The following is a 12,106-nucleotide window of genomic DNA, read 5'->3' as shown; positions in this document are numbered from 1 at the left end:
AAAAGTATAAATAAAACAGAGAATCCAGAGCCTCAGTGACCTTGGAACAGTAATAGAAGTGACTTAACGGAGATGAAATTGGATTCCTGATGTGTGGTGGGAAGAAGATCGGAGAATACATTTAACAATATAATGACCCAGGTTTGCTCAGATTTGATTAAAAAAGAAAGTATCAACAGATAACAGTAGCTGCAAGAATAAACAAAAACAAAGAAAATCAACAAGAGAAACATTTTAAAGCCATTCCAGGACACACTCTAAATTAGAAAGAAAAGGGGAAAAAAAATGTTAGATTCAGGGGAACAAAGGTGAACTTTTCATTAACTTCTTGGCAGAAACAGCATAAGACAGACAATCAAATGCTGCTGTCTTTGAAGTAATGAAGGAGAAAACTATCAATACAGAATTCTCTTTCCAGCAAAAATATCCTTCAAATGTGAAAGTACAGTGGAGACATTTTTAGGCAAACTAAAGTAGAGAGAATTTGTTACTGGCACATTTAGATTACAGAACAAGAAATTTTTGAGGGATGATGATACTAGATGGAAGCTTGCAAGGAATGGACAGTGTTAGATATTATCTAAATATAAAAAGCTTTTTTCTCGTTTCAGTAAAGGATGATTTATAGTTTAATGGCAAAACTGAAAATAGTAAATTATAAAGCTCTATAATATTTATCAAAGTGAAATGAAATATACCACAGTGGGAGAGAGAGGAGAATGGAGAGGTTCTCTTTTGAGGCCCTTGTGAAACACACTGCAAAACACACTGGCAAGCCAGTAGCTCGCAGCGGGCAGGCAGTGCCTGTGGCTCCCAGAACAGGTGCCCTTACTCCAGAGCTGGCGCTGCCTTTCACAGGCCACCAAAACCAGATGGTGGTTGTTCATGCTAAGATTTTGCAAGTAAAACTCTCTCAATTAAAGTGTTAAAAATTAAAAAGAAGAATTTGGTTTCTTTGGACCTTAAATTCCAATCATAGCAACAGCATAAGGTTATAAGACAGGCCAGAGAAAAATGTATAAAGCAAAAAAAACAAAGAAACAACAACAAAAACCCCATAGGGCATGTGCTTGAAATATATATTTGCTTTTTAAAAATTTTTAAAAAATATTTATTTATTTAGTTAGTTTTCTTAGGTGGACACAATATCTTTATTTTTATGTGGTGCTGAGGATCGAACCCAGTGCCTCACGCATGCCAGATGAGTGCGCTACCACTTGAGCCACATCCCCAACCCTATATTTGCTATTGTTAAAGAATTTAAGGGTTCAAAGCAAATTACTTCAGAGACCTTGGTAAAGGTGACCAAGAAGTGCAACAGGTGCTTTTGGCTAACAGGGAAATCGAATCCCTTGCGGACATTTTTCTCTCCCATTTCATCCTGCCTGTGTCCCTGCCTGTCCTTCCCATTAATAACCTTTCCCCTCCTGCCACTTTGGTGATATTGAGGATGGAACCTAGGAACTCTCATGCTAGGCAAGCACTCTACCACAGGCACACCCCACCCTTTCTATTTTGTTTTGAGTCAGGTCTTGCTGAGTTGCAGAGGCCAACCTTGAACTTTACACTCTTCTGCCTCAGCCCCACAGGTAGCTGGGATTATAAGTAGTGTGCCACTATACCCAGTTGCTTATAAACTATAGTGAGATTTTGTTGTAAGCAAAAGTTATTTGGGGTACCAAAAAGAAATTATCTTCATATATAATTCTTCTCAAAGGAAGAAAAAAATACTTTAGTACCCAGAAATTTACCATTGTATTACCGGTTTCCCAACCTTGGCATATGTGTAAGTTAAACTCATTCATGTAGTTTGAAAGAACTAACACCCAGGATGTGGGTAGTTTTTAAATTAGACCTCTCAGTTGTTTATTGACCTTTATTATTTATTTATTTATATGCAGTGCTGAGAATTGAACCCAGTGCCTCACACATCCTAGGTAAGCACTCTACCACTGAGCCCCAACCCCAGCCCCTCATTTCTGTTTTGAACAGGAAAATAGAACAGAATCTTAAAGATACAAGAATAGTTTGAACAAGGGTAGACCATGGCAGCCGCAATGTTAGAAGGTGATTCTGGGATCCTACTAGTTGCATAATCCATAAAGCATGTGTCCTCTGATTGGTGGCCTCCTGACTAATGAAAGAATCAAAACTCATAGAGCAGAGGTTGTTGGTTGGCTTCTAGACCCCCACGAAGAACAGAGGATTTTGACTTTTAACCCTCAATTATACAGTACTTTAGTTTTTGTTTGTATGTTTTAGTGTTGATAAAATGAAACGAAGCACCATCTGAATTTTAAGTGGATATGTTACTGTCAAAAGGTGAAGAACTATTATGAGAGGGGTTGTTTTGTTTTGTTTGTTTGTTTGTTTGTTTTGTACTGAAGGTTGAACCCAGTGGTGCTCTACCACTGAGCTGCATCTTCAGCCCATTTTATTTTGAGAAGGGTCTCACTAAATTGCTTAGGACCTCCCTAAGTTTTTGAGGCTGGTCTTGAACTTCCAATTCTCCTGATTTAGTTTCCTGAGTCACTGGGATTATTGGCAAGTGCCACCTCACCTGTCATGAGAGGCTTGTTTTTAAAGATGAAGGACAGGTAAATCGTTAAAAGAAAGAATAGAGAAATTAGTATGGGCCTTCTTTCTAATAGAAAGCTCTTTCTGATGCATAAACTTAGATCAGTAAATCTGTTTCCTACAGGCTGCTTCTCAGAATAGGTTTTCCTCAAAGGAAGAATTCTAATTCCTGATTTATGTAGCAAAGTATCACTTAATGACTTCTTAATTCGTTAACATAAAACAATTCTTTGGCCACAATTTGGCTTTAAACATCACAAAATATGTGGTCTTTCCTAAAAACACAGCTTTCTGTATCATTAAGTGAAAGTGAGTATTTCATCCTTTATGAAAAGTATTTATTTATGATCTTCCTTTATGTAAGATCAAAGCCCATTCATCTTAGATAATGAAATTTGTTGTTGTTGGAAGATTCCTTCATTGTATAGTCACAGAAACTGGATACTGAAAAGGGCCTTGGCATCTCAGTCCTTAGCAGTGGGAGTGGCTGGGTGAAGGGGGATCATCATGACAGCCTCCTGTGTCCCCCTCATACACAGCCCCACCATAGGCTTAACAAGTAGATCTGGAAGCTTCGCGCACACACACACACACAACACCACATCTTCTCATGCCTTCCCCTCACTGTGGTGTCACCAGGGTAGTGGGCAACTGTGGTGTGCCAAAGCGCAGAAGACATCAAAGTCACTGATGTCGTCTGACTCCTCGTTTTACTTGTGGCCGTCCCAGCTCTAAGAAGATAAATTGACTTGTCCAAAACCACTTTGGAAAGGGAAAATAATAAACCTGCATCTCAGATCAAGTTATTCTCTATTTCTTTGGGACATTTTAAAGTTTGGGGCTCCGCTTGGAATTAATTTGACCATGTATTTACAATGAAAGGTTGATCTGAGAAATTTCAGAGGAAAGCTGTGTGGTTAGGTACATGTGGTAGGGAAAGGATACGTAGTTTGGATCCTGATGCAGTTGTCTATAAACTTAGTATAAAAATCTTGGTTTCCTGAAGGATCTATTAATTTACTTACAGGCATAACAATGATAGAGATAAATGCAATGTCTTTTTTTCCGTTTTTCATCTCTCTTCTGCAAGTTCACAGTGTTGTAATACCTATTATGTAGTGGCTTCCCAAAGAAGTTTGTGTCAAGAGGCAGAGTCCACAGGTGGTATGGAATCATGCTTATTGTTGCATCATGTCAGTGAAAGAATATAAAAGGAACATTTGAGCACATAAGTCTCTCCTGAAGAGAGCTTTACTTGCTGCAACCTGTCTGCAGAAGTCAGAGGAAGGAAGTCAGCAAGAACAGGACAGCATGCCAGACGGCAGGTGCCAGAATGTCTCATCACCTTAGCTCAAGAGGAAGCCAGCTTCTGTAACTCAAAACAAGCTTCAGATTCAGCTGCTAGAATACAAGGGTGTCCTTAGAGTCCACTTACCTATCAAAAAGGTGAGCTTAAACTAAATATTAATAATGAAAATCACAAGGACAAATGCTAAAAGAGACCTTAGAAGTCATGTCCACCCCGTTTATTTTCAGATGAGGTTAACATGGATTCTTAACACTCTGATTCCTAGTCCAGTGTTCTGTCCAGTACTCTCTGTTAGGAAGAAAAAAATGTGAGCCAATTACTTTCAAAGTGCAGGTAAATCATGCCCCATTGGAAGTATTGGATCTCTGTTATTTGATGGAAGCTACAAAGTGGTTCTGAGAAACTAGTTCTGAAGGATATACAGATGACTTATTAAGTTTTCTTTTGTCAATTTGGACAGATTTTTAATCTGACATTCTGATGTTATTGGAAGCTGCCAGGTATGTTACTCTTAAGGTCAAAGTTCTGTCTCTAAATGAGTTTTGTTAAAGAAGCAACTGTGGGGGGCTGTGGTGTTTTGGACACCTAGGAGCCAGGTCAAACGGACATCATGTATGTCATGGTCCAGATCGCTAATTGTGAAGTATGCCATCACTTCACGGATGATAAGAATGAAAATGCAGCTGATTAACTACCATATGCACTGATCTCAGGACTTTGTCTTCTGTGTCAGAAGACGGGGAATGGGCTCCTTGGGGAATGGGCTCCTTAGGATTCCCGGAATGTGGCAGTTACTTGGTTAGAAGGATGAAGGCCTTTCTGAAGGAGAAGAAGCAGAGGAGAGGCAGAGTAGGCAAGAGATGAAGCAGGTTCCTCCAGGTGGACAGGAGAGGTAAATGAAGGGCTGGGAGGTGCCAAAAGAAAGGACAGAGCCAGGACAAAACCAGCGCTCTCCACTTCTGTCTCCTGGTTCTGTTTAATAGTGAACAGGATGATGAGTCAGAAATTAAGTTAGCAATTGAAGTGGAAGAGCAAGTTTCAGTACCTCGAGACTCTCCTAGAGTTCAGCAGAGACATGAAATGATTGAATGCCAGTCTAAAGCATCTGAACCTTATTGTTTTTAGGCAACCGTGAGCTTCCGGAATTAGATTACCAAAGTATGCAATGTTTTTAGAAGGTGAAGCTAACGAATTTTTAAGTAATTATATTGTGCTAAAAATCTTCTCTCTTTTTCCCCCTCATCAAGTATTCTGTTTGCAGGGACAGTAGTGGTGTATGACTTTCTCTCCCTGCCCTCCCTTCCTTTTCTTCTCCCGTCTCTTTTCCTTTCCATCCTCTCCCTTTCTATCCTTCATTTCTTTCTCTACTTTGAGAAAATTTAAGTTTTACACCTAATAGTAAAGAAACCAGTACTTATTTACATGAGATTTTTACCCACCCTAACCAGAAGACTCAGTGCTAAAACACCACATTCTAAATTAGGTTACATCCTTTAAAAAAAAAAAAAAAAAAAAAGGTGATTCACCTGGGTGGAGTGCAGACCTGCCCAGAACCATCAGTTTTACTGAAGGCAAAATAGAGACACACCTCTTCCTGAAGCCCTGGGCCAGCTTCTGGCATTATCATCTGCATCAGCTCATTTCTACTGCTAATCACCTGCTGCTACTAAAGCCTAGCGCCCTCTCTGAGCTCCAGGCTGGTCTTGGATGGCCTCCCTGCAGTGTCTGCTTGGTGTTTCTCCTTCCACTTCCATCAAATCTCCCTGAATGACTTACTTTCTTTTTTTTTTTTTTTTTTTTTTGCATATGGATTTCCAGTTTTCCTAGCACCATTTTTTTGAAGAGGCTATCTTTTCTCCAACATATGTTTTTGGCACCTTTGTCTAGTATGAGATAACTGTATTGCGTTTGTCTCTGTGTCCTCTATTTTTTACCATTGGTCTACATGTCTGTTTTGGTGCCAGTACCATGCTGTATTTTTTTACTGTAGCTCTGTAGCATTTAGTTTAGGGTCTGGTATTGTGATTTCTCCTCCTTCACTCTTCTTGCTCAGAATTGCTTTGGCTAATCTGCGTCTCTTATTCTTCCAAATGAATTTCATTATTTCTTTTTCTATTTCTATGAGGAATGTCATTGTGATTTTGATTGGAATGGCATTAAATCTGTGTAATGCTTTTGGAAATATGGTCATTTTGACAATATTAATTCTGCTTATCCAAGAGCATGGGAGATCTTTTCATCTTCTAAAGTCCTCTTCAATTTCTTCCTTTAGTGTTTTGTAGTTTTCATTGTAGAGGTTTTTCACCTCTTTTGTTAGGTTGATTCCTGACTTTTTGTTGTTGTTTTTATTGTTGTGTCTCTCACCCTGCACAAAACTCAACTCAAAGTGGATCAAGGACTTAGGAATTAGGCCAGAGACTATAGGAAAAAAAAAGCAGGCCTAAATCTACATCATGTCAGCTTCAGACCTGACTTCCTTAACAAGACTCCTAAAGGGCAAGAAGTAAAATTAAGAATCAATAAATGGGATAGATTCAAACTAAAAAAGCTTCTTCTTAGCAAAAGAAACAATTAATGAGGTGAAGAGAGAGCCTACAAAATGGGAGCAAATTTTTACCATACGTATATCAGAGCACTAATCTCCAGGATACATAAAGAGCTCAGAAAACTTAACACCATGAAAAATAAATAACCCAGTCAATAAATGGACTAAGGAAATGAGCAAATACTTCACAGAAGAAGATATACAATCAATCAACAAATTTATAAAAAAATTTTTCAACATCTCTAACAATTAGGGAAATGCAAATCAAAACTACTCTTAAGATTTCATCTCACTCTAGTCAAAATGACAATTATAAAAAAATCAAGCAACAATAAGTGCTGGGGAGGATGTGAGAATAAAGGTACACTGATTCATTGCTGGTGGGATTGCAAATTGGTGCAACCACTTTGGAAAGCAGTGTGGAGATTTTTCAGAAAACTTGGAATGGAACCACCATTTGACCCAACTATACCCAAAGGATTAAAATCAGCACATTACAGTGATATAGCTACCTCTATGTTTATAGCAGCTCTATTGACAACAACTAAACTGTGGGAACAGCCTAGATGCCTTTCAATAGAAAAATGGGTAAAGAAACTGTGGTATATATACACAAGGGAATACTACTCTGCCTTAAGAATGAAATTATGGCATTTACAGGTAAATGGATAGAAGTAGAGAATATCATGCTAAGCGAAGTAAGCCAATCCCCCAAACCAAAGGCCAAATGTTTTCTCTGTTAAGTGGATGCTGATCCATAATGGGCAGGGGCCAAGGGAAGTCGGGAGGAACTTTGGAATGAGCAGAGGGGAGGGAAGGAGGGAGAGCAGAGCTGGAATGATACGGACATGATTACCCCTATGTATGTGTATGAAGCACGAATGGTATAACTCTATACCATGTACTCTGCCAGAGAAATGGAAAGTTGTGCTCCATTTGTGTAAAAAAAATAAATAAAAATTATTTAAAAAAATAATCCATACACACACTACCAAAAAAAAAATCTCTGTGAACAAGAAACTGCCTTCCTGTTTTTCTGCTTGCTAAATTCATGTTCATTTTTTAAAAATCAGATCTTCTGAATGTCTCCAACAGACATTTGGGCTTCTCTGAATAAAGCAGTTACCTCTTTTTTTTTTTTTTTCGTTTAAATACTTCAATTCTCTCATTGTACATCCCTGAGGGCTTGGATCATAACCCTTCATATTCATATCCCAACCGCTTAGTACAGAGCTTGGCGTGCAACAGATAACCATTAAATACTTCTGATTGACTAATGACATGATGGAGATTTAGTCCATTTATCTAGAAGGACAGACTGCTTCCAGTAGGGTTGATTAAGAGATAATCATTCTACTCAGACTTGGGGAAGGGGTATTTTAGGAAACTGGGCATTCCATATGGCAGTGACGCCCTAGGCTAGGGATACAGACATGAGAGCAAGACCTGCACTGGTAGAGTGGTGTGCAGTCCAAGTTCCTGGCTCAGATTTTATGACATCAGTGGCTGATAAAACTGGCAAGTAAGTGCAGAATTAGGTAGGTAGCAGAGAGGGAATTTCCCAATTGACAAAATACTATCATGAGATTTTATGAAAATCAATCAGTGCTCAAACTGAATGAGTTGAGGCAGAAACTACTGACTAGGGATGAAGGTTATACGTAATTCTTTAGGAGGGGATTTTAAGTAAGAAGCTAAGTAGATTAAACAAAGGACATATATGAGTGACAGTGTGATGTATGAAGTCTCTCATACCTGGATGCTGGTCAATTTACATGCCATCACAATATTTTAAGAGAAACTCTAGCAAGCATGGTAAACAGAGAGTAAAGTGGTCAGGATTTGAGTAGGAGGGAGAGATAAGGGTCTGCCAGCTAGCTGTAGATTCCTGACTGTTAGGAAGGAGTAAAGACTCGGAAGGAGGGTGGCTCAGCAGCGACAGTTATTAGGAAGGCTGTCACCTAGAAGAGACAGCAGCGTTCTGCTGCTGCTTCATAGAGGCTGTCCAGAACAGTGTGAGCAGGTCAGAAAGGGTTAGGAAACAGGGCCACACAAGAAGAATCCATGATTTGGAGAATTTGATTGATGATAAAGGAGATATCTTGTCTTCAGATACATGCAGGGTCTGCCACATAGAAGGGAGACTTGAAGTAGGTTCAGTTCACTCCATACATCAGAACCATTTTTCACTTAGAGAGGCTACGTTTCCCTTTAACATGAAGCATTTAGTATAAATTTCAGCAGGGCATGTCAGAAGTATTCTAGAAAGTATATGTTGGAAGGGAATGTTGACAGTGATAAATGTTTTCAAAAACCCAAATTATTAGTGTCTGTGTATTTATTACTATCCCCATGGTAAATAAAGAATTGGCTGAGGTATAGCTTGGTGATAGAACTTAGGAAGGCTCTGGGTTAATTCCAAGCAACATCAAAAAAAAATAAAAAGAATTAATGGGCCCAGTAATAGTAAAAATATTTATTTTATAAATATTTTTATAAATATATCAGAATTTGTGGTTCTCAGAAAATATAGACATATCAGAACGTGTAAGTACTCATGTGTAAATCATAAAGTCTCTTTCTAAAAATGAGTATCAAATAATGAGAGATTTTTATTTATAAGGAGTCACCCTGGCCTGGCATAAAGAACATTTAGTTGACAATGAGGCATGACTGAACTGAAGCAGTTCTGCCACTTTCTATATGTTTCAACCTTTGGCGTATTATTTGGCTTCTCTGGGTCACAGCTTAATCATGTATAAAACAGGGGTATAAATGCTCTGTCCCAATTAATAATAATGTCTGTACATTACACAGAAAAAAAAAAAACTACTTCGTATGCTATTTTAAAGGGAGAGTTGCCCTTTCCCAGTGCAGACCCCCTGAGACTCATGAGCCTCACAGACTCCCTCTATTATGCAGCCTTCAAAAGAAAACTTGTAAGTTTTAGTAAATGAAGACAGGACAGAGGCTCAAATTTCGTTAATACAAAAAGTAAAAAATGTAAGTCACTCATGTCTAGGCACACGTATTAGAGTTACTCCTGACTGAACTTCATCTAATCATTATAAAGCTCTACATGTTTTAGGAGGGGCAGTGGTCAGAGGCAAGGTTTGAAATGTGTCACGTAAACCTCGTTGCTTCCCTTGAATCAGAGTACCTCAGTCTTGTGTACTGATGTCCTTGGTCAGACTTCCTTCCCGATCACTGAACTACTTTACTCCTCTCTGCAGATTTACCATGGTGTTCTTATTTAGGGAGCTGTATAATTGTGAGTCACTCTGTAAGAGTCACCTCAGAATCTGCCTCCTCTCTAACCTTAACAATCTTTCTAGCCAAAGTGATTTTCCCCCAGGTTTTCTCAGAAGCCCGCTTCTCTAACTTTGACCCTCACTTTGTATTTTGAGCTTTTCTGTACTTATTCCATGCGCGTAACTTATTTTCTCAATAGAAATTTAAGCACTTGAAAGATAGGAAACGGTATTGTTGGATTTCTGTGTCCCCCACTGTGCTTAGCAAAAGATGTATTTCTTAATTAAAAAATATGCAATTAATATTTATTAAAATGCATTAAGTTTTGGGTCTTTGCTGTGTGCCATCACTTCATTACTTTATTTGGTTGATTTGTCTTTGAGAATTTCCTGCGCACTTCTGCTTTAATAATTAGCAAAACTTTGAGGTGTCATATGCCATAAAAATAGGAATTCTCATTCTTAGTTCAGTTTTCATTCTTTTATACATGAATACTGAAACACAACAAATGGCACTTATTAGTGATTTTGGTTCTAAATATGTAGATAGATAGACAGACAGACAGGCAGACAGATTGACCTACTCTTCTTGGCAATGCTGGATATTGAACCAGCGCCTCACATATGCAAGGCAAGCACTCTACCACTGAACTACAACTCAAGCCTTTCTTGTTTCATTTTGAACAGGCAGGCTCCAGGCTGGCCTGGAACTTGCATCCTTCTGCCTCTGCCTCCTGAGTAGCTGGGATTATAGCCATGCACCACCATGCTCAGCACTGAGTACATTTTATATATTTTTAATGAAAAAAATAATTTGAAATTTTTAGTTTGAAATAATTTGAAATTTTTTATTGTCTAAAAGAAACTTAAAATTACCCTTTTCTTTTGAAATATAGATGGTTTTAATTTCCAAAACACCTGGGAGTTTCATTTTCACTTGATTTTTAAATTAATTTTATTCAGAGTGTTCTGTAGAAAAAAAACACATTCGTTTTAGAGAATTTTTTAGTATAAAAATAACTGAGAATGTTTATGATAACACATGAAGTGTCCAAATAAGGAAAATCTGTAGACACAAGAACTCGATGAATAGTTGCTTTGGCTGGATTAGAAGTTGCCTGGAGGATTAACCATAAATAGGCATAAGGCAGTGTCTAGGTCCACAAAAGTGCTCTAAAGCTGGATCGTGGGAAAGTTCACAAGATGGCAAATTTACTAAAAATCTTGAACTATCTACTTAAAATTGATTAATTTTATTTGTAAATTATTCCTCAGTAAATACTTGGTTAAAAGCAATTTATGAGATTATATGGTTATTTTATTTTATAATAAATTGTCCATAGTTTCCATTATGAAAGCAGATATACTGATTGAAATGCTTTCATTAGAAAAACTGTTGGTCCTCTATAGTTGCGTGCATATATTATTTGTATATTACTTCTATTAATGTGTATGTTATACTATTCAGTAAAATTTATAAAAATATGCTACTTGTATGTGAAGAGTTCCAGAATGTTCTTATTTTTTTCTGCCTTCATTATATCCACATACATTTGGATGATTTCTCATTGGTATATATTATTTTCTACTCTGCAAATAATATAAATATCAGATGCATTTATTTCCTTATTTTGCAAGTGCTCTACCACTGAGCCATGCCCCTAGCCCTCGGTTGCCTTTTTAAATAAGATATTGTACCAGAGTTAATTATAAAGTGAATCGTCTCAAAGGAAATCATATTATTTTTTTTGTCTAGTTCTAAAATTAAATTTGAGAGTTTTTCACTGAGGGAAAAATCAAATTGAGTAGCTTGCAAACACTCAGCAATGGAAGATTGAGTATGTGATACTTTCTCCATTCACTATTCCATCTAAACCATCTTTTGCTCTATACTTTTTGCACTTAATTCTAGATTTGTGTTATGTCCATTGAGGCATTAGTTCTGATTTTTCATACATACATACGTACATACTATCTGAACAGGAATAATTGAAGCTACAAGAGAACTTAGAATCATCCAGTTCACTTACTAAAGTATATATTTGATATGAAACTCTGCATGATTAAGAAACTTGTTTAGATAAGTAAAATTATTTGGTTATTATAGTTCTCTTAATTTAATAATGGCCACCAAAAACTAGCAGAATTTTCTAATTTAGCATGAGAGAAATTACTGCTCTCTTAGATTATCAATAGATTGGTTTTTGTTTCCTGGAATTCTGAAATCCTATCAATCCATCAACGATAAATGGCATTTGTGATGCTGTGGATGTTAATCTTCTTAATCAGCCTTGCTTAGCTCCATTTGCTCATAATCCAACTAAAAGTAATTTCAAATTCAATGTATAGGGGCCATCTGTCTTCACCCATGCATTTTTTGGTAAGGAATATATCATAGTGGTAAAAGCACATACTTTGGATTCA

General features: G+C 37.4%; 1 protein-coding gene across 6 annotated transcripts in view; it reads left to right on the top strand.

Annotated features, from left to right (window-relative positions):
* The window catches only part of AFG2A (AFG2 AAA ATPase homolog A), a 271,565-nt gene that overhangs the window by 139,892 nt on the left and 119,567 nt on the right, over nucleotides 1-12,106 (top strand). The gene's annotated exons all lie outside the window — the stretch shown is intronic.

The sequence above is a fragment of the Spermophilus citellus genome, assembly GCF_964194105.1.
Source record: "Spermophilus citellus genome assembly, chromosome: 8".
In the NCBI taxonomy this organism is placed as follows: Eukaryota; Metazoa; Chordata; class Mammalia; order Rodentia; family Sciuridae; genus Spermophilus; species Spermophilus citellus.
This window is presented reverse-complemented; position numbering and strand designations above follow the sequence as displayed.